Raw genomic sequence first — 23,191 nt, forward strand, 5'->3', positions numbered from 1 at the left:
AATCAAAAATATGTTTACTTGCGGAAACAAGCTGAGAATTCGAAGAAAATATGCGAAATGTCATTCCTTGAATGACAGGCATCACGTCCTTAAATACATATGTCAGAGAAAAGATGGTCGTGACTGAGAGTAGTCGATAAGCGATGAGCACCCCACTGTTAGGAGCTGTTTTAAATCGTAGGTGCTGATATCGCAACTAACGTTCCAGTGACTCTACTGAAGAGGGTAGCAGTCAGACGGGCCTACCTGCTGAGGTGGAAATAGGAGTTAGATCTAGCGGGCGGTGCGGAAGAAAGAGCTCCATCAAATATAACAACGCGAAATGTCAAAGATAATAAATTTATTGTAATTGTTAATCATCTGTTATGTACGTAGTAGAGAGAGACAGTATACGAGTTAGTAGCTGTCCTCATTTATCATGTATGCAAGTCAAATTTTAAAGATGATGTAAGAAGGTGAATTGAACCTCATTTCTTATTTATGTGGTGGTGTGAATGAGAACGAGAAGTTAATTTTCAGAAGCTTTATCTGCAGCCTGTACAGAGGTGAAGTCTGAACCAAGTTAGAGGATGAAGGCACTCCGAAACAGGGCACAGACTGGCTGCACGCTGGTTAGTACTTACCGGTGACCGAATGCTCAGTAACATTCATAGTATACAAAAGGACTGTTCAGTTGGCAACTTATTTAAGTGTTTGGTGCATTAGGTGAAGTATAACAAACCACCACGCAGTGCAAGTCAACCTGAAACGCTTGAAACTTGTATAGCCTCAAAAAAAAAAAAAAAAAAAAAAAAAAAAAAAAAAAAAAAAAAAAAAAAAAAAAAAAAAATCAAAGGCTAAACGACCATCTTGGGTACAGTAAAAGACGAAGAAAGTAAATTGATGATGTTTGGGCACGACGTCTGGAAGAGACGGACGAAATACATTGAGGAGTTGCTTGATGGACCACTTTTACGGGGGAACGTAATAGGAATAGAAGAGGGAGCTACAGAGACGGCAAAGGAGACGCCATTCTGCAGGAAGAATTTGAAAAAGTTCTTAAAGTCCTACTGGAGAACAAAGCAACGGGCACTGATGACATTCCTGCAGAACTAATCAAGAATGCTAGTGGCAGCATGAAAACGATGCTGCTGAAACTGGTCCACCAAAGATTTTCGTGTGTTACAAACAGCTGACGATAATGCACAGTCGCAGTATGATAAACTATTTCGTAATGTTTACCACAACTGTAATCATCAGAAACAGCGTCTTTCTCTTCTGACATGTATGCACGCCTGAGGACATCGTATTGTCAAGATACAGACACTGTATAAACACAGGCATTGTGACCATCAATGCTGAAACTGATTACGTATGCCTACATCACAAGAGAGATACCAACCAATTCCCTGAAATGCATCATGGTTCCTAATCCGAAGAAGGCGGCAGGTACAAAATGTTAACCATCACGTACATTGAGGATAATGCTAGAGCCATCAAAAATTATCATTAAGATAAATTTGAGGAGAACTGAAGCGAAGGATACGCTGAGTAAACGTCTTTTTGGGTTCGAGAGGGATACGGAACAGGAGGGACAATACTGACGCTAAGGATTCTTACCGAAAAGCAATCACAGAAATATAAACCAATTAATATTTTCTTTAAAGACATGGAAAGGGCATTTGCAGAATGCTGAAGAAAGTAGGTCTAAAATACAAAGACAAGGGAGAAAACAAGTAGAAGCGTGGTGAATTGGTGCTACAGAAGGATAATGAAGGTCAGCTGGAGAAATAGAGTTACCAATGAAGAGCTGATGAGAAGAGTGCAGGAAACCAAATTTCTTTGAAAGCACAGCCAAACAAGAAGATACAATCTCGTCGAACACACTGTAAGACAGAAAAAACTGCTTTGAAGCCACAGAAGGAGGAGCTATCGAGGAAAGGACTTGCCGGTGTGGGTGCGAGTGGTGGGTGGGGGTGGGGGGTGGGGGTGGGGGGGGGGGAGGAGGGAAGGGGGGGAGGATCAAGAATGTGAAAATGCGACAGATTATGAACGTGGGAATGAAGAGAAAGGCAGACAGAGGAGTAGAGTGGCGTACTGCTGCAAACCAACCTCACGGTTGAACATTGAGGAAGAAGAAGAAGTGTAGCAGGGACAGTGACATGGAGCGAATCGTCTGAAGCGTATGACGGTTTAGTTACATAGGTTTTTCTGTTACTCCCTTTGAAGTAGTAATCTAAAATGTAAAATACACTACTGGCCATTAAAATTGTTACACCACGAAGATGACACGCTACAGATGCGAAATTAAACCGACAGGAAGAAGATGCTGTGATATGCAAATGATTAGCTTTTCAGAGCATTCACAAAAGGATGGCGCCGGTGGCGACACCTACAACGTGCTGACATGAGGAAAGTCTCCAACCGACTTCTCATACACAAACAGCAGTTGATCGGCGTTACCCGGTGAAACGTTGTTGTGATGCCTCGTGTAAAGAGGAGAAATGCGTACTATCACGTTTCCGACTTTGAGAAAGGTCGGATTGTAGCCTATCGCGATTGCGGTTTATCGTATCGCGACATTGCTCCCCGCGTTGGTCGAGATCCAATGACTGTTAGCAGAATATGGAATCGGTCGGTTCAGGAGGGTAATACGGACCGCCGTGCTGGATCCCAACAGCCTCGTATCACTAGCAGTCGAGATGACAGGCATCTTATCCGCATAGCTGTAACGGATCGTGTAGCCACGTCTCGATCCCTGAGTCAACAGATGGGGACGTCTAAAAGATGACAACCATCTGCATGAACAGTTCGACGACGTTTGTAGCAGCATAGACTATCAGCTCGGAGACCACGGCTGCGGTTACCCTTGACGCTGCATCACAGACAGGAGCGCCTGCGATGGTGTACTCAACGACGAATCTGGGTACACGAATGGAAAAACGTCATTTTTTCGGATGAATCCAGGTTTGTTTACAGCATCATGATGGTCGCATCCGTGTATGGCGACATCGCGGTAAACGCAGATTGGAAGCGTATATTCGTCATCGCCATACTGGCGTATCGTATGGGGTGCCATTGGTTACACGTCTCGGTCACCTCTTGTTCGCATTGACGGCATTTTGAACAGTGGACGTTGCATTTCAGATGCGTTACGACTCATGGCTCTACCCTTTATTCGATCCCTGTGAAACGCTACATTTCAGCAGGATAATGCACGACCGCATGTTGCAGATCCTGTACGGGCCTTGCTGAATACAGAAAATGTTCGACTGCTGCCCTGGCCAGCACATTCTCCAGATCTCTCACCAACTGAAAACGTCTGGTCAATGGTGGCCGAGCAACTGGCTCGTCACAATACGCCAGTCACTCGTTTTGATGAACTGTGGCATCGTGTTGAAGCTGCATGGACAGCTGTACCTGTACGCGCCATCCAAGCTGTGTTTGACTCAATGCCCAGGCGTATCAAGACCGTTATTACGGCCAGAGGTGGTTTTTCTGGGTACTGATTTCTCAGGATCTATGCACCCAAAGTGCGAGAAAATGTAATCACATGTCATTTCTAGTATAATATATTTGTGCAATGAATTCCCGATTATCATCTGTAGTTCTTCTTGCTGTAGCAATTTATGGCCAGTAATGCATAAGATCATGGAACTTACACTGAGACGACAAAAGTCGTGGGATATCTGTTAATATCGTGACAGATCTCCTCCTGCCCGGCGTAGTGCAGCTACGCGATGTGGACAGATCCAACAAGTCGTCGGAAGTCCTCTGCAGAAGTCTTAAGCAATGCTATCTCTATAGCCGTCCATAGCTGTAAAAGTGTTACCGGCGCAGGATTCTGTGCCTCAACTGACCTCTCTACTATGTCCCATACATGTTCGATAAAATTCATGTCAGGCGATCAGCGTGGCCAAATCATTCGCTCGGATTGTCTAGTTTGTTCTCCAGACAAATCGTGAAGAATTGCTGCCCGGTGATGTGACGCATTGTCTTCCATAAAAATTACATCTTTGTTTGAGGGCATGAAGTCCCTGGCAGGATGCAAAAGATCTCCAAGTAGCCGAACGTAACCATTTCCCAACAATGATCGGTTCAGTTGGACCAGAGGACGCTGTGCATTCCACGTAAACACAGTCAGCACAATTATGGAGCCACTACCAGCGCGCACAGTGCCATGTTGACAACTTTGGTCCCTGCCACAATCAGATTGTACCATCAGGTGTTACCAGCTGATATAGGCACTCATTTGACAAGTCCACGTCCAGGGTCCTACCTATATGATCACGAGCCCGGGAGAGGCGCTGCACCAGATGTGTTGTTAGCAAGGGCACTCGCATCGGTCGTCTGCTGCCACAGCACATTAAAGCGAAATTTTACCGCACTGTCCTACCGAATACGTTCGTCGTACGTCTCACATTGATTTTTGCGTTTATTTCACGCAGTGTTGCTTGTCTGTTAGCACCGACAACTTTATGCAAACGTCACTGCTCTTGGTCGTTAAGTGAAGGCCGTCGGCCACTGCGTTGCCCTTTGATCACCTCGACACATTCTTGAGACTGCGGATCTCTGAATACTGAATTCCGTGAAGTTGCCGAAATGGAATGTTCCTGCGTCTAGCTCCAAAGTGTTTTAATTCAGTCATGCGACCATTATGAAGGCGGAAATCATTTCACATGAACCCCTGAGTAAAAATACGGCTACGCTAAAGCACTGCCCTTTTTACCTTGTGTACTTGATACTATGGCTATGTGTATATGTGTGTGTATCGCTATCCCATGCCTTTTTGTCACCTACACAGTAACTGCTGAGAGATAGGAGAATGGTGACAAGTAGTAAGAAATCCAGTTATCTATAGTTTTGTAAAACTCTGATGCATCTCTAATGTAAAATAGTCCGAACCGCAATACAGCATTGCCTTCTGGCGCATAGAGTACTGCGTAAACTAATGTGGAAGCGATAGAAGCGCAGAGCAATTGTCGCTAAAACGGAGGCACTAAATTGTCCACCAACGGATTTTTTTTTTTTTAAGGAGAAACACTTAAGATTTGATTGTGAAATATGTGGCGTCGATAGTTACGATGCCACAACGTAGGTGCACGCTCTCATAAGTTGGCACTACGAGAGAAGACTGACTACGACGACAACAGCGCCCTCTGGCCGACGCTGTTGAGCTCAGGGCATTTCATCAAGAGCAGACGGCCTGGAAATGTCGCTTCTACTACCGAGTGGGCTAGCTTGCTGTTGAGACTTTGTATTAGTTACATCCAGTTAAAGTTTGGACAGCCACGAGAATTTGTTAATTTTGAGATTATACACAACAGTTATCCTAACTTCACAGGATTAGACGTGGACTACGGATTCGCACCTACGTGCTCATCCTAGCCAAAGTTATGGATGCATTTGACATTTACTTGTGGTTTTGATTCTATTAAAAATGTGAAAGTGACATGCAGTACCGAAGTGCTTCACATCTCCTGCTCCTACTCGCTTCCTTCACTCTCGGCCTGTATTACAAAAGCAGTTCACAGGAGCAGACCCACTCACCGCCTATCCAGGCGGGATAAAAAAAAATAGTTAGTTCCCGACATGCTGGAATTTTGTACCAGTCAAGGGACATAATATTACAGAGAATCATTATGTTAAGAGGGACTTGAGAAAATATGTTACACATCATAATGATAGGCCACAGATAGGCCACGTAATTTTGATGTAATGCTGCATTACAAAACAGAGTCATACAGATACACGACACTATTTTCAATACAGTCACAAAACTCTGTTAAGAACTGTCGGAATAATTGTCAAATTTCTCGGCGACAGAGATCCGCTCATTCTAGAACCATCTTGTGAACGTCTTCATCCCTATAACATCTTTTTCTCCAAAGATATCCTTTCCGAGACGGAAATCGTATGCTGCAAGATCTGAACTTCCAGATCAGTGTCACCTCCGATTGTGCGCTTTTGTTCAACTTGTTGGAACCATTTCAGTACCGCTGTGGGCGACGTTCCATTCAGTCCATATACAACCAGAATTTCATGGGGGATCTATGTGCAGATTAGACGATTTGCCCCCAAAATCGTAGTGCCCTACGAGGGTGTTTGGAGAACCGGTACGTTACCAGTTGCTGCACTATATCAGTCACACACTGTGATGATGCGGATAGCAGCAGAACTGTCTTTGTACGAAGTCCGGAACACGTACTCTCTTCTCACAATGCGCCACTCTTGTTGTGCGTTGATGTTAGAGTGGGCACTCTCATGTGTAACTATATTTCTGAAGTGCATACGTACAAGGATTTGTTTTACGCTGTGCCGTGACTGCAATATTAATGACCAAATACGAGCCTACGACGTTGGTCCTAAGTAGCCAGCTCTATCCTTTACGAAATGAAGTGCCGTGGAACTGTACCTAGTTTGTTTCCAAATAACTTCGATATCTACACTGGTTTTAAATCGTGCGCTGCATCATTTATTATGTGGATTAACACTTTGTGTTTAGGTATTTAGTTAGCTGCACTGGATGGACACAACGTTTTGTTGCAGTCACATTCTATTCTAGGGCTGCAGTAACGATTTTTACACTGGTAACAAGATTTTTCCAGGGGATTTTTACGTAGTCGCCTTAATGCGGTGGTTCACCAGAGCCAACTTATAAGAACAAACCATATTTTAGCTGAACTTTCGCGCTCTGGGCTGGGGACTGTCTAATAACTTCCAAATAACTGCCTCCTCCATTTAGAAAAAGGAAACGCCACAAATGGTATGTAACCCTCGTTACACATATGGTCTTTTTTTGAAATTAAAATTTATTGGAACTGGCCATGAACGATTTCTATATTTCATATAAAACACAAATTCACGTTTTAAAGTTGAGAAAATTAAATAAAAGAATAGTAAGAGCCAGTGGAATAGAGTATTATATGCAAAGTAGCAAGGGGCTTTATTCAGAGAGATTCTAACGAATGTCCATTTTGGTTCACAACTGCTATATAAACCCAATGCACATATTATTAACATCTTTAGCGCCTGGGAGACTTTGGCGTTTAGGATTTTATAGCATCTGGGAGTCTTTGTGTTCGAGATTTTAGTGTCCGAGCTTTTAGCGTTTGAGTCCTGAGTATTCGCGTCTCTTAAGTTCATGAGCCACTGCGTGAAATACGCTCATGCTCATAAATTAAGGATAATTACAGAATGTGGTGCCACACAACGTGGCACTACACAAAACTGGTTCAAATGGTTCAAATGGCTCTGAGCACTATGGGACTTAACTGCTGAGGTCATCAGTCACCTAGACTTAGAACTACTTAAACCTAACTAATCTAAGGACATCACACCAAACCTCCATACAGGTCCCTTTGAAGGACACTAAGGGGTTGGTATCTCGTTCCTGGTTCACGCCAGATGAAATCCTGGCGAGAATCACTGTTCAGACTATACCTGGACTCGTCCGTGAACATAACCTGGGACCACTTTTCCAGTGACTATATACTGTGTTCTTGACACCAGGCTTTACGGGCTCTCCTTTGACCAGGGGTCAGTGGAATGCACCTTGCAGGTCTTCGGGCGAATAAACTATGTCTGTTCAATCGTCAGTAGACTGTGTGTCTGGAGACAACCGTTCCAGTGGCTGCGGTAATCTACATCTACATCTATATTTATACTCCGCAAGCCACCCAACGGTGTGTGGCGGAGGGCACTTTACGTGCCACTGTCATTACCTCCCTTTCTTGTTCCAGTCGCGTATGGTTCGCGGGAAGAACGACTGTCTGAAAGTCTCCGTGCACGCTCTAATCTCTCTAATTTTACATTCGTGATCTCCTCGGGAGGTATAAGTAGGGGGAAGCAATATATTCGATACCTCATCCAGAAACGCACCCTCTCGAAACCTGGCGAGCAAGCTACACCGCGATGCAGAGCGCCTCTCTTGCAGAGTCTGCCACTTGAGTTTATTAAACATCTCCGTAACGCTATCACGGTTACCAAATAACCCTGTGACGAAACGCGCCGCTCTTCTTTGGATCTTCTCTATCTCCTCCGTCAGACCGATCTGGTACGGATCCCACACTGATGAGCAATACTCAAGTATAGGTCGAACGAGTGTTTTGTAAGCCACCTCCTTTGTTGATGGACTACATTTTCTAAGCACTCTCCCAATGAATCTCAACCTGGTACCCGCCTTACCAACAATTAATTTTATATGATCATTCCACTTCAAATCGTTCCGCACGCATACTCCCAGATATTTTACAGAAGTAACTGCTACCAGTGTTTGTTCCGCTATCATATAATCATACAATAAAGGATCCTTCTTTCTATGTATTCGCAATACATTACATTTGCCTATGTTAAGGGTCAGTTGCCACTCCCTGCACCAAGTGCCTATCCGCTGCAGATCTTCCTGCATTTCGCTACAATTTTCAAATGCTGCAACTTCTCTGTATACTACAGCATGATCCGCGAAAAGCCGCATGGAACTTCCGACACTATCTACTAGGTCATTTATATATATTGTGAAAAGCAATGGTCCCATAACACTCCCCTGTGGCACGCCAGAGGTTACTTTAACGTCTGTAGACGTCTCTCCATTGATAACAACATGCTGTGTTCTGTTTGCTAAAAACTCTTCAATCCAGCCACACAGCTGGTCTGATATTCCGTAGGCTCTTACTTTGTTTATCAGGCGACAGTGCGGAACTGTATCGAACGCCTTCCGGAAGTCAAGAAAAATAGCATCTACCTGGGAGCCTGTATCTAATATTTTCTGGGTCTCATGAACAAATAAAGCGATTTGGGTCTCACACGATCGCTGTTTCCGGAATCCATGTTTATTCCTACATAGTAGATTCTGGGTTTCCAAAAACGACATGATACTCGAGCAAAAAACATGTTCTAAAATTCTACAACAGATCGACGTCAGAGATATAGGTCTATAGTTTTGCGCTTCTGCTCGACGACCCTTCTTGAAGACTGGGGCTACCTGTGCTCTTTTCCAATCATTTGGAACCCTCCGTTCCTCTAGAGACTTGCGGTACACGGCTGTTAGAAGGGGGCAAGTTCTTTCGCGTACTCTGTGTAGAATCGAATTGGTATCCCGTCAGGTCCAGTGGACTTTATTGAGTGATTCCAGTTGCTTTTCTATTCCTTGGACACTTATTTCGATGTCAGCAAGGCTGCCTGCAGTACTACGGTCACTGATGGTGAGATATCGGTCTTCTTGTGGTGTTGTACACTGACGTCCCGTACTGTAGCGCCTGGTCACTCTTCCAGTCTGTTGGAATCGTTGCCGTAATCTTGAGATCACACTTTGTGGCACACGGAGGGTCACTGCTACGACCTGCTGTGTTTGACCAGCCACCGTGCGACGACCGCAGGTCAAATGCAATGCACGGTGATACCCCGAGGTTATTTAAACCCCCAAACCGTCCACCAGAGCGTTGTTTCACCAGGTATCAGCATTATCCTTAATTTATGAATATGAGTGTAGTTAATTTCACTGGAAGCCGGGCTAATAAAAACTAAATTTGTTCGTTTAATTTATTGTCAAAAGTACGAAAACTGATAGAGCTGAGATACCGCTAACATCCAGCCAACATCTCAGTCGATGAAAGATCAACATCGTTAATTCCAGTTTAAGAACTTCAGTTGTTGCCGAATCTACTATTCAAACGAGTTTGACTTTCGACTGTAGGTCCTCTTTCGACGTTTATTATCGCGCTAAAATGCGACCATCCATAGCAGTGAACCATAGCAAAGAACATATGTTAATAATAACTGAGTTAAGGAAAAACTATAGGGTCCTACGATTTCGAACAGAGATCACGAGAAGTGGACAGTGTATTGGATTATCTCTGGAAAATAATAATAATAATAATAATAATAATAATAATAATAATAATAATAATAGTTTATTGCACATTAACATTAAAGGAAATAATTTTCTACGGACAATACATCAAAATGTTCAAATATGTGTGAATTCCTAAGGAACCAAACTACTGAGGTCATCGGTCCCTAGACTTACACACCACTTAAACTAACTTATGCTAAGAACAACACACACTCCCATGCACGAGGGAGGACTCGGACCTCCGGCGGGACGGACCACGCAATCTGTGACATGGCGCCTTTAACCGTGCGGCCGCTCCGCTCGGATACAAAACATCGTGCTGTGTTAAATGAACCCTGTGAATTTTGAAGGAATTGATTCGGTGTACATATACTATTCAATGAAAGATATCAATTCATTTTGAAAAGCGAATCGGCAGCCTAGTTTCTGTTAATTAACATCTTTGGCGGCAACCGCTAAACAAAGTAGCTAGCTGATAGTAATATTTTGAATCTAAACTCAAATTAGTGCCAAGAGCGGACATAGTCAACAAATATTGACTGTGAAAACAGATAGTGTTCTGTCGCCTCGCTTTTTCGTATCTCGATGAGGGGAAGAATACTGGCTGGCATAGAAAAAGGACGTTACACCTTCGCTGATCGTGGAAGTGTCCGTAGGCAGCAGTAGGAGGCGTCACAGGTACTCCACCTTTTCCTATAGGGAAAATTATTTCATGTCCACGAAATTCTCTACATAATCTACACGCAACACTCTTGACAACCGGTTTTGCAAAGTCAAGTTTTTGGACACTCCTTCTAAGCTCATTAGACGAAACATGACTGACGAGCGTAAAGGTGCATACTGTCATGTGATCCTACATCGTTGACATAAAATCTACTGACTTCACAGAAAAAATCCTAAGTAGTTTTGGTCACATGTTAAATCACTAAACGTATCGATCCCATCTACCCAGACACTCTGCGACCATTGCGGCACTGAATATCTTTTTCCAAAACTGTTTCACAGTGGAACATCGCACCGTAGACCCTCCTTTAGATCATCGCACGACCGACTACATGGAAGATATAGAAATAAGTGAGTAACGGATGGAAAGGCACTTAAAAACGATCAACTGAAAACGATCAAAACAGGAAAGCCCACCGTATCTGACGGCATGCGAATTCGATTTCTCACAGAGTATGCTAAAGAATTTGCCCTACATCTAGCAGCAATGTACCGTATGTCTACTGATTTGGAAAAAAAAGCACAGGTCATTCCTGTATCCAAGAAAATTCGGAGAACTATGGGCATATACCTCTGAAACGAGGCTGTTGTAGAACTTTGGAACATGTGCTTTGCTCGCCCATTAGGACATTTCTGGAGACCGAAAATCTCCTATGTAGGAATAAACATGGGTTCCGAAAATAATTATCGTGAGGAACCCAGCTCGCTCTGTTCGTCTACGAGACCCAGAAAGCAGTAGATATAGGCACCCAGGGAGAGACCGTCACCTTTGAATTCCGGAGGCAATCGATACATTACTGTGCTGACATCTAATGAACATAATACGAGCGTACAGAATATCAGGTCGATTGCGTGATTTGATTGAAGACCTTCTCGTAAACAGAACACAGCATATCGTTTCGAATGGAGATATTTCTTCAGACGTAAAAATAAATTCGGGAGTGCCCAGAGAAGTGTTATAGGACCATACCATTGTGAGGTGCCAGCTGAGTTGTTTAGCATACCACTAAGATATGTAAAACATTCTCGGTTTTCTTACTGCGTCAGTTCGGGATAAAATCTCAAGCTTTCGACGATTACCTCCATCGTCATCGTCAGGAGCAACTGACTGTCTTCACTGTTGTTGTGGTAGCCTTTTTTTTATAGCCGGTGGACAGCTTCTGCTTGGACGCCTAGTGATTAGTCGGCGATTACGTGGTGCTGTTGCAGACGGTGTCACTGTGTGCGCCGGTGGCGCCACCGCTTCCGTTTGAACTTTAACCTTGGAAGGAACGTTTCTGCTGCTTCTCTGCACCAAGCGCTCGTTTCCATGCACAGCTCCGATGGTATCCGCTATCGCGGTTAAAGTAATTTTGGCTCATTCTTATTTCAACAGAATCCTTAATAACAGAATACCAGTATGTGGAGGCGTGGGACAGAATTTTTGTTTCATCGAATGATGTTTTATATTTGTTCGTGAGGCTGTGCTCCGAAATTGCTGATTTCTCCAGTTCTCTATTTTTAATGTGGCTTTGGTGTTCTGCACAGCGGTCGGAATCGGTACGAATGGTCTGACCTATTTAATTGCTTCCGCACTCACAGGGGATATTATAAACTCCAGGGACGCTGAAGCCGAGATTGTCCTTAACAGGGCGCATCATTTCCTTAATTTTGTTAGGAGAACGAAAAATCGGTCTTATACCCCGTCTACGCAGGACTCTTCCTATTTTGCTGGAAACAGCGCCACAAAAGGAAGAACCGCAATCGGTGTTTCATTCTGTGAGTGTGCAGCATTTTCACGTTTCCTTTTTTTGGAGAACGCTGCCTTTACATCGCGTGCACCATAGCCGTTCTTTCGGAACACGTACTTCAGATGGTTAATTTCGGACTTCAAGTGGTCCTCGTTAGAGACAGTTTCTGCTCTATATTCCAACGTGTTCAAAACGGCTCTCTTCTGAGCAGGATGATGGAAACTCTGTGCATTCAGGTATACATCGGCATGCGTCGGCATGCGGTATACAGAGTGGCCAAGACGCCCGTCCGCCTGTCGTTGTACTGAAACGTCTAAGAAAGGCAGTCTGCCTTCCTTCTCCATCTCGACAGTGAACTGGATGTTCGAATGTATGCTGTTCATGTGTTTCATGAATTGTTCGAGAACTTCTGCGCCGTGTGGCCAGATAATATATGTATCGTCAACATAACGATAAGACAAGGATGGACGGAGGGGAGCCGAATTCCCCATAAAAAGTTAGCCAGTTATGGAGACAACGGAGATCCCACTGCCGTACCGTCCGTCATTTCGTAAAATTTGTTACCAGCGTCCCTGGAGTTTATAATATCCCCTGTGAGTGCGGAAGCAATTAAATAGATCAGACCATTCCTACCGTTTCCGACCGCTGTGCAGAACACCAACGCCACATTAAAAATAGAGAACTGGAGAAGTTGGCAATTGCGGAGCACAGCCTCACGAACAAACATATAATATTGTTCGATGAAACTAAATTTCTGTCCCACGCCTCCACGTACTGCGGTTCTGTTATTAAGGATTATGTTGAAATAAGAATGAGCTGTGCTTGGAAACGAGCGCTTGATGCAGAGAAGCAGCAGAGACGTTCCTTCCAAGGTTTACGTTCCAACGGAAGCGGTTGCGCCACCGGCGCACCCATTGACACCGTCTGCGACAGCAGTACGTAATAGCCGACCAATCAGAAGCTGTCCACCGGCTATAAAAAAAAAAAGCTACCATAGCAGCAGTGAAGACAGTCAGTTGTTCCTGACGATGATGATGGAGGTAATCGCCGAAAGCTTGAGATTTTATCCCGAACTGATGCGGCAAGAAAACCGAGAATGTTTTACGTATAAGTGTCGTCGCGAAAGACTTCGTTCCCATACCCCTAAGATGTTGTAAGGCCGATGACTCGTGACCTACAGAGAAGGGAAGCTCCCCATAAGCTCAAGCAAAATTTATACAAATACCAGTGATTTTCAACTGGAAGGTCGTATTTAATGCTAACTAATAGCGGTGACCCAATCAAGCGTGAAAAACCGGATACCACACGAAACATGTTATAGTGTCACTGGCAGTGCTGTGAAATGGTTCGACTCTTACCTAACTAACAGTAGACGAACGGTGTCGTTGCGAAATACTTGCGGAGTAAGCAATCAGTCTTCATCTGATTGGGAATTAATTACATGTGGTGTTCCTCACGGTTCCATGTTGGTTCTGTTACTTTTTCTTGTGAATTTTAATGACCCCTCGTCCGTTACATTGTCTAAGTTTGTTTTGTTTGCAGATGACACAAACATTGTAATAAGTAGCAAGTCAAGTTCAGATTTAGAGACGGGTACTAATCAAATTTCAGCAACATTAATAAATGGTTTAAAAATAAATCATTTTAATTAAACTTTGAAAATGCAGTTCAGAGCCAGTAAGAGATTTCTTTCCAGCATGTGTATAACACATGAAGACATGCGAATCAGGGGGTTGTCAGTGTTAAATTTCTGGGATTACAACTCGATAGTAAATTCAATTCGGAAAGGCATACCACAGAATTGCTGAAGCGCCTACAAAAGTCTGTATTTGCAATGAGAATGATGTTAGTTGTAAGCGATATAAATATTTTAAAAAAACGTGCACACTTTGCTTACTTTTATTCTGTTATGTCACATGGGTTAATATTCTAGGATAACTCTTCAAAGCGAGCAACAGTTTTTAGAGTGTAAAAGCGGGTAGTAAGATTCAATTGTGGTGTAAATTCAAGAACATCATGTAGAAACCTGTTCAACTAAATGGGTATTCTAACCACTGCTTCTCAATATATTTATTCCTTCGTGAAATTTGTTGCAAGTAATATGTCTCTATTTCGATCCAATAGATTAATACATAGTATCAGTACTAGGAATAAGAACAATCTACATAAAGACTTAAAAGCACTAACCTTGGTCCAAAAAGAGATCCAATATTCAGGTTCACACATTTTCAATAAATTGCAAGCAACCATTAAAAACTTGGTTTCTGATAAAGCACGCTTTAAACAGAGTTTGAAAGATTTTTTTGATAGGCAACTCCTTCAACTCTGTAGATATTGTGTTAATTCCGTAAAAATTAGCAATTTCAGTTCACTGTTATGTATTCACGTATTTTGCCCATCTTCTGACAAATGATGAAGGAACTGAGTGTTACAGAATTTTCAAATGTTTTATGTTTCTTATGTTGCTATTCTGTCATTCTGCGCAAGGGATTAATCTGAGATGTACCCTTTACCCTGTGGCTCCTGCAAGATATGATTTCCACCCCCACACTACTACAGAAGTCAGACAGACGCTCCTAACGTTCTAAAGAGAAATACCTGAAAAACTTTCAGCAATAAATATCTTCTGGAGTCGTCCACTGTAAGGAGAGGACACAAAAATTCACAGAATTTCTTACGTAACTAGTGGGATACTTGGGTACTGGAGTAGTGCTAGTTAGTGTAAGAAAAACATGAAACGAACGAAAACTATTATTAATTTTTGCTAAAATTCTGAGAAATCACAATGGCACTTTTAGTTATGAACCTAACACGTGATTTCCGGGTTCTTTTTGGAATGTGAAGTTACCTCTCAAGGATAGGATTCGCTAATGAAATGTCTATATAAAGTTTAAGATTGTTATTGACTTAGCAGAATGGCTGAGAGCCGTGCCTACTCAACTTGAATAATTATCCATTAGAATGTTGCTAGGTACGGTCGAGGCTGTCGCGTGTGAAATGCAGTTGCAGTGAAGCGTACTGTTGTGGAGGAAATATGGGGCTCGCAAGAGCTGTAGCGCACAATACCATAAGTTGCGATGGCTGCTGTCTGTGCCGCTCGCTGCTGACAAGTAAGATAACTCTCGTTTTATCTCGATTGACTTTTTCCAATCAAACTCTCCCTACGCCTTGATGAAGTCAAGGACTCCTATTCGGCCCTAGTCTAACTATTGGCGTGGTACACTGGTCAGATAACCAGTCCACCGCGATGCCACTCAAAAATTCGCTCGCAGGCGTTTAACTACAACTCTGTCCATTCACACCGTACAATAAGTGTGGCGGCCAACAAAGTGAACAACGCTTAATCGCAAGGACTCAACATAGAGTAGCACTCCTATTCGCTATCGACAGAGGTGCTCTCCCAGTGAAGTACTGAGAAGAGACTTGTTCCTCGCTATTTGAGTACACGTACGACCGCGCACGCTCTCGTTACGTGTTCTCGCTCCAAGAGCAACAACGGAACAGCCCCTCTCCATGCCAGACATGGAGGGGTATATCTTTCAGTCTCTTCCATTACTCCTTCAGCTCAAGGCGTCAGAAATATCGTCTGCTAATCAGCATTGCTCTTCTAAAATGGGAGAATGACGTTTCGTTTAAGGTGACCAATCTGGAAATCTGTAGTATCGGCGTTTGGCGTTTGCTGTCTCCCTGTGAAAATCTCTGAAACTGCATGCTATGTATAAAGAATGCGTATGCTGGCCGCTCCCACACAGTGCAGCGGAATTTGCTTTTAAGCCGAACATGGGGGCGTTCTTTCATTCGGACAAACGCTGTCTGCTGTATGGGCAGTCACCGGCCGACGTAGATGGGTTGGGACCGGCCTCCTGGCGTGCGGTTGCTCTCCCTCGAACTAAAAGTCCCTGCAACCGTTGTGTCTGGAATGTATGTGTGTATGCCAGCCTCGAGTATTTCAACCACAGTGCGCTTACTTGTTATTTGCATTTCGTTTACATGAATTCATACAACATTGACTTTATCTTTTCGAGTTTGGGTTCGAATGAAGAGTCTTCATGTGCGGAATATGATTGTGAGGGCGGAATATGTAAGCAATGAAGGTCAGGAGACCACAACGTCTTACAATGTTATAGTTTTGGACTTGTTCCACACCCACGAGAATCATCTCAATCATGGGTCTATGGAACGAAAAATGAATCTGATCTACTCAACATGGATATATTAATGGAGGGGATCATGTATCTACAATGAAACAAGCAGTCGCTTTAATAATTTGGTTTCCCTTGCAAACTTTGTAGTCAGGAGAACTACAGCCTGGATATAATATCATGAACGCTGAGTCATGCCATTCTGTTTTCTCTGTCGGAACATCACTTGATTTTATTGCACCCGGTGATGCAGCTAAACTGCTACAAACCTGGTCGTCCCTATAAATAAAGGACCTACAGCTAAAACAATTAGGTTTGTCAGTGCAAAGCATCAACGTATGATTTACCCCCTGAGATAAGTAAGTAAACATTTAATAAATGGACAGGGGTTTATAATTGAGAAAGCTAACCTAAGCACAAGCTGGTGTACACAAGAAAAGCATAAGCATAGAATAAATAGCGGATATGGCCAACAACTACAAGAATGGTTTTTCGTTTAAAGAAAGAACTTGGAGAAATAAGCACGATCACCAGAATAATGGCAAAGTGCATGACGGAAGCCACTAATTCGTTTCGAACATTAAGGCTGTGCAATTATCCCCTGATGAAAGTTAACTAGCATTGCGTCGTTCTCGATTCGATGATCGCATCGCCGGCTGATTCTCACCACTTTTATACAGCGTGAAGGTCGAAGACGGTGGCAGTAGCGGATGGTAGTTCTGAGTTAACCTCACCCTCTGTACCCATAACTAAAGTGGAGACCTCCTTCTGTACAACAGCAAGTTTCGTCTCATCAGTTGTCCGGCAGCAAACCTTAGCTCTTCCATCTCCCAACAGCAAGTAATGTCTACCTTAACCCTCTAAAACTGGACTGTTTCCGCCAGTGTATTAATCTCGCCGGCCGATTGTAGCTGAACTTACGAACTCTGATCAGGAATAAGCTGTTAAATAATTTAAACAAATTCCTGTTCCTACGGATTTTGTAATGCTTAACCACTGTCGCCGTGGCATAAGGAGGAAGGCAGAATCTCGCTCCCACTCGCCGATAGGATTTTGAGTCTGATGAACCAAAGGGTTTACAGGTAGACTCAAGCGGCAAAGCGCGCGTTCAACAGAAAGGAGTATTTTCAGCTAATCAGAAACACGGTTTCAAGGATTTTAAGTGAACATTCTTCTGTGGCGTGGCTCCAGAGAAAAAGCGGCGGATCTCACGCTCTGCCATTTCTGAAGGCTACATCGTCTCCGAACTGTTCATTTTCTGCATGCAGTACAGAATGCTGTAAGACGTGTTCATAACATCCTGCATTTGGCGTTTCCTTAAGCGCAGTAAGGTGACTACAGCCTAAACTCGAAAAGCACCCATATACCGTAATACAACTTCCTCTGTAGTCCACCTTGGAGACTATACGTGATGGCAAGTAACATTTCCTAGTCGTTTACCAAACCCAAATCCTCCCAATGGACTGACACACGCTGTAGCGAGATTCATTACCCCAAATCACTCTTTTCCAGTCATCAACTGACCAATGGAGTCTCTCTTTACACATTCCTCAAACACTAGACATTGTGTGGCGTGAGTATTGTTTGGATACTTGGTGTGTCACCATCCTAGCTCACACTGAGTGCATTAAATTAAATTAACTTTACTAAATGATTTTGCTAAATGTGGCAAAGTGGAGGAAACGATCTGTAAAGGATAAGCAGCAGAAAAGGTCGTATGGAAATGCAGCCGGAAATGCATTCCATTTGAAGATGGAGGTAAAAGGTCATTGACAGTGTTTCAAAGACTGATTTAAGGCTCCAGGCACGTGGGAATGTGTTAGAAAAACTGGTTCAAATGGCTCTGAGCACTATCGGACTTAACATCTATGGTCATCAGTCCCCTAGAACTTAGAACTACTTAAACCTAACTAACCTAAGGACAGCACACAACACCCAGCCATCACGAGGCAGAGAAAATCCCTGACCCCGCCGGGAATCGAACCCGGGCGTGGGAAGCGAGAACGCTACCGCACTACCACGAGATGCGGGCGGGAATGTGTTAGCTCCACGGTCAACAGGGCAGTGAGCTGGGGGACCATCATGTGGTAGGCACATCACCCTTCGTACCACCAAAGGTACGTGTTTCAGGAGGGGAGTTAGGGCCACCTGCATGAAGTGGAGGTGTGGCTCGACGGTAAGGTGTTGTCGAAGGATGACTGGCGCCAAAAGATGGTCGGTGATAATCGCCGCACACACACTGAGGCTGAATCGGTGCTACTGGTTCATTTCCATCATACCACTGGGACACTCTGTAGATCACAGCTGGGTTTTGTAAAGATGGCCTCATCCGTAAATAGCATGGACAATAGTAGGATGAGTGGTTCCACAAGGCAGTCGCCGACAATCCCCGCCCGTAAGTCGAAGCTGAACGGAGCTTCTGGTTCGCTGTCAGGATACCACGGGGATTCTCTGTAGACCGCAGCCGCGCGTCATCCCTCAAACTCTACACAATGTGTGGCGTGAGTATTGTTTGGATACTTGGTGTGTCACCGTCTTGGTGGCATGTGCGATGGACCAGCGAGAAAACCGCTGCCTTGGAAGGAAGTCCATGGCAAGTAGGCATCCACACGTTGTAAGTGATACTGACTGTGGCAGCTGTCTTGGAGAATGTTCGTCTGGCTTACCCCGTGCCGGCACGCCACCAGCCTGTTTGTGATGCTGGAGTCACTGTCACAGATATTTCAAGTAAGTGTGCCTCCCTTGGATAGCATTTCAGGCCGGCTTTCCATATGCTCCGTATCTCTCAGAGATGATTTCCTACAGTTCATCCACATTTAGCAAAATAATTCCGTTTATGACAGAAAACTTTGTAATCATGTGCATGCTTGTGTCAAGTAATGTGTCTGAGTCGATGTCAGTTATAAAGTTGCGACCACTTTATATAAGGGTAAACATTTTAGGGTCTCCAGTATTTTAAACAATGAGGGGTCGAAATTCATGGGACAGCGATATGAACTGATGCAGGTGGCGGTAGTATCGCGAATGCAAGGTTAAAAGGGCGGCGCACTGGCGGAGCAGTCATTTTTACTGAGATGACTCACGTGAAAAGGTTTCCGACGTGATAATGCAACACGACAGGAATTGACAGACTTTGAATGCGGAACGGTAGTTGTAACTAGACGCAAAGTACGTACCATTTCGGAAATCGTTACGGAATTCAAGGTCTACAGTGCCACGTGTGTGGCGAGAATACCAAATTTCAGGCATTGTCTATCACCACGGACAACGCAGTAACCGAGAGCCTTCATTTAACGACAGAGAACAGCGACGTTTGCTTAGTGTTGTCGGTGCTAACAGAAAAGCAACGCTGTGTGAAATAAGCGCAGAAATTGATGTGGGACGTTCGACTATAGTATCCTTTAGGACAGTGCGGTGGAATTTGGCGTTAATGGGCTATGGCAGCAGGCGACCGACGACAGTGGCTTTTCTAACAGCACGACATCGCCTGCGGCACCTCTTCTGGGTTCATGAGGAAATCGGTTGGACACTAGACGATTGGACAACCATGGCCTTATCGGATGAGCCCAGATTTCAGTTGTTAAGAGCTGATAATAGAGGTCAGTTCGTGCACAAAATGATGCATCGGTAACACTTTCACAATTATGGACGGCTACAGAGGCAGCATAACTCAGTGTTTGAGTGGGGCACTTCCTACGACTTGTTGAGTCCATGTCACGTCGAGCTGCTGCACCACGACGGACAAAAGGAGGTCTGAAATGTTACTACACTACTGGCCATTAAAATGGCTACAACACGAACATGACTTGCTACAGACTCGAAATTTATCCAACAGGAAGAAGATGCTGTGATCAGCGATTTCTCATACACAAACAGCAGTTGACCGGCGTTGCCTGATGGAACGTTGTTGTGATGCCTCGTGTAAGGAGGAGAAATGCGTACCATCACGTTTCCGACTTTGATAAAGGTCGGATTGTAGCCTATCGCCGACTGCGGTTTATCATATCGAGACATTGCTGCTCGTGTTGGACGAGATCCAATGACTGTTAGCAGAATATGGAATCGGTGGGTTCAGGAGGGTAATATGGAACGCTGTGCTGGATCCCAACGGCCTCGTATCATTAGCAGTCGAGATGACAGGCATCTTATCCGCATGGCTGTAACGGATCGTGCAGCCACGTCTCGATCCCTGAGTCAACACATGGGGACGTTTGCAAGACAACAACCATCTGCACGAACAGTTCGACGACGTTCGCAGCAGCATAAACTATCAGCTCGGAGACCATGGCTGCGGTTACCCTTGACGCTGCATCACAGAGAGGAGCGCCTGTGATGGTGTACTCAACGACGAACCGGGGTGCACGAATGGCAAAACGTCATTTTTTCGGATGAATCCTGGTTCTGTTTACAGCATCATGATGATCGCATCCATGTTTGGCGACATCGCGCTGAAAGCCCACAGGAAGCGTGTATTCGTCATCGCCATACTGGCGTATCACGTGGCGTGATGGTAGGGGGTGCCGTTGGTTACACGTCTCGGTCACCTCCCGTTCGCATTGACGGCACTTTGAACGGTGGACGTTACATTTCAGATGTGTTACGACCCGCGGCTCTACCGTTCATTCGATCCCTGCGAAACGCTATATTTCAGCAGGATAATGCACGACCGCATTTTGCAGGTCCTGTACGGGCCTTTCTGGACACAGAAAATGTTCGACTGCTGCCCTGGCCAGCACATTCTCCAGATCTCTCACCAATTGAGAACGTCTTGTGAATGGTGGCCGAGCAACTGGCTCGTCACAATACGCCAGTCTCTACTCTTGATGAACTGTGGTATCGTGTTGAAGCTGCATGGGCAGTCGCCATCCAAGCTCTGTTTGACTCAATGCCCAGGAGTATCAAGGTCGTTATTACGGATAGAGGTGGTTTTTCTGGGTACTGATTTCTCAGGATCTATGCACCCAAATTGCGTGAAAATGTAATCACATGTCAGTTCTAGTATAATATATTTGTCCAATGAATATCCGTTTATCATTGCCATTCTTCTTGGTGTAGCAATTTTAGTGCCCAGTAGCGTACGAGGTATCCATGGTTTTTGTCACCCGAGTGTAATCCCGGATCTGAACGGGAACCCGTACAAATTTTCAGAATGGCTTACGTAGGTGATAATCGTACTATTGGACCAGAAATTCGGATATGATAGCCTCCCCGTGGTGGCCAGAGCCATCGGAATTCGAGTGGGAGCCGTTGATGGAGGATGGTGAATCTGGCGCGAGTCCGCGAGGCCCTGGGCGATCGCGACCGGCTGCCGCCCGGCCACCCAATCCCGGCTCCGATAGCCGCCGCTTAATGAACTCCAATTGAATAAGTTGAAAGGCGAGCCCGGCCCGCCGCTTTGAGCGCCTAATGTATGGGCGTCGCGCACAATGAGACTTCAAATTGCGCCAGTGTGCGCCGATGACAGCGCGTGAAAACGGCCTCAGGTGCGGGCGCCGGCGGTGAATGGCCGGTGATTGGCGCTATTCACCAGCCGGCGGCCCTCTGCCCGTTGCCGTGGGCGTGAGGACTGGCCGCTTGGCCGCGCCGCGGCGGGAATGGGCGGCGGTTCTGGATCCACGGTTCGACCACCGGCGCCTCGGCACGCTGACTAATTGTGTGCCGGAATGCACTCGACGTAGTGTGTCCCCATCTACGTCAGCTGTTGCACGTCTTCATTCACGTCATCATGTCGGCGACAACCTGTATGTGTGCAACAGCGTGTACTGGTGCCTAAATATACTGATTTTATGCCATGTATCATACACGGGAAACGATTGTACTAAAAAGCACTGTAGTGAAATACGCTAAAGCGCCAAAGAAACTGGTATGGGCATGAATACTCAAATACAGAGATATGTAAACAGATAGAATACGGAGCTGCGGTCGGCAACGCCTATATAAGACAACAAGTGTCTGGCGCAGTTGTTAGATCGGCTATTGCTGCTACAATGGCAGCTTATCAAGATCTAAGTGAGTATGAACGTGGTGTTATAGTCGGTGCACCGGCGATGGGACACAGCATCTCCGAGGTGGCGATGAAGAGGGGATATTCCCGTACGACCTTTTCATGAATGAAACACGAGCCGGCCCCAGTCGCCGAGCGGTTCTAAGCGCTACAGTCTGGAACCGCGGGACCGCGACGGTCGCAGGTTCGAATCCTGCCTCGGGCATGGATGTATGTGATGTCCTTAGGTTGGTTATGTTTAAGTAGTTCTAAGTTCTAGGGGACTGATGACCTCAGAAGTTAAGTCTCATAGTGCTCAGAGCCATTTTGAACCAATGAAACACGAAATGAGGAATGCGGAAAAACATCAAATCTCCGACAATGCTGCGGCAGGGAAAAGATCCTGGAAGAACGGAACCAACGACGAGTGAAGAGAATCGTTCAACGTGATAGAAGTGCAGCCCTTCCGCAAACTGCTGCAGATTTTAGTGCTGGGCTATCAGCAAGTGCCAGAGTGCGAACCATTCATCGAAACATCATCGATACGGGCTTTCGGAGTTGAAGGCCCACACGTGTACCTTTAATGACTGTGCGACTCAAAGATTTACGCCTCACCTGAGCCTGTCAACACCGACATTGGATTTTCGATGACTGGAAACATGTTACCTTGAAACGTCTCCTTAGAAAAATTATGAATTACTGTGCTGGTAAACCTCTTACATTATTTGATTTTCAAACAGCTGAGCAAAACTGAACGTACTCAGACATTTCTCTCTTTACT

The sequence above is a fragment of the Schistocerca piceifrons genome, chromosome 3 (genome assembly GCF_021461385.2).
Source record: "Schistocerca piceifrons isolate TAMUIC-IGC-003096 chromosome 3, iqSchPice1.1, whole genome shotgun sequence".
Lineage (NCBI taxonomy): Eukaryota > Metazoa > Arthropoda > Insecta > Orthoptera > Acrididae > Schistocerca > Schistocerca piceifrons.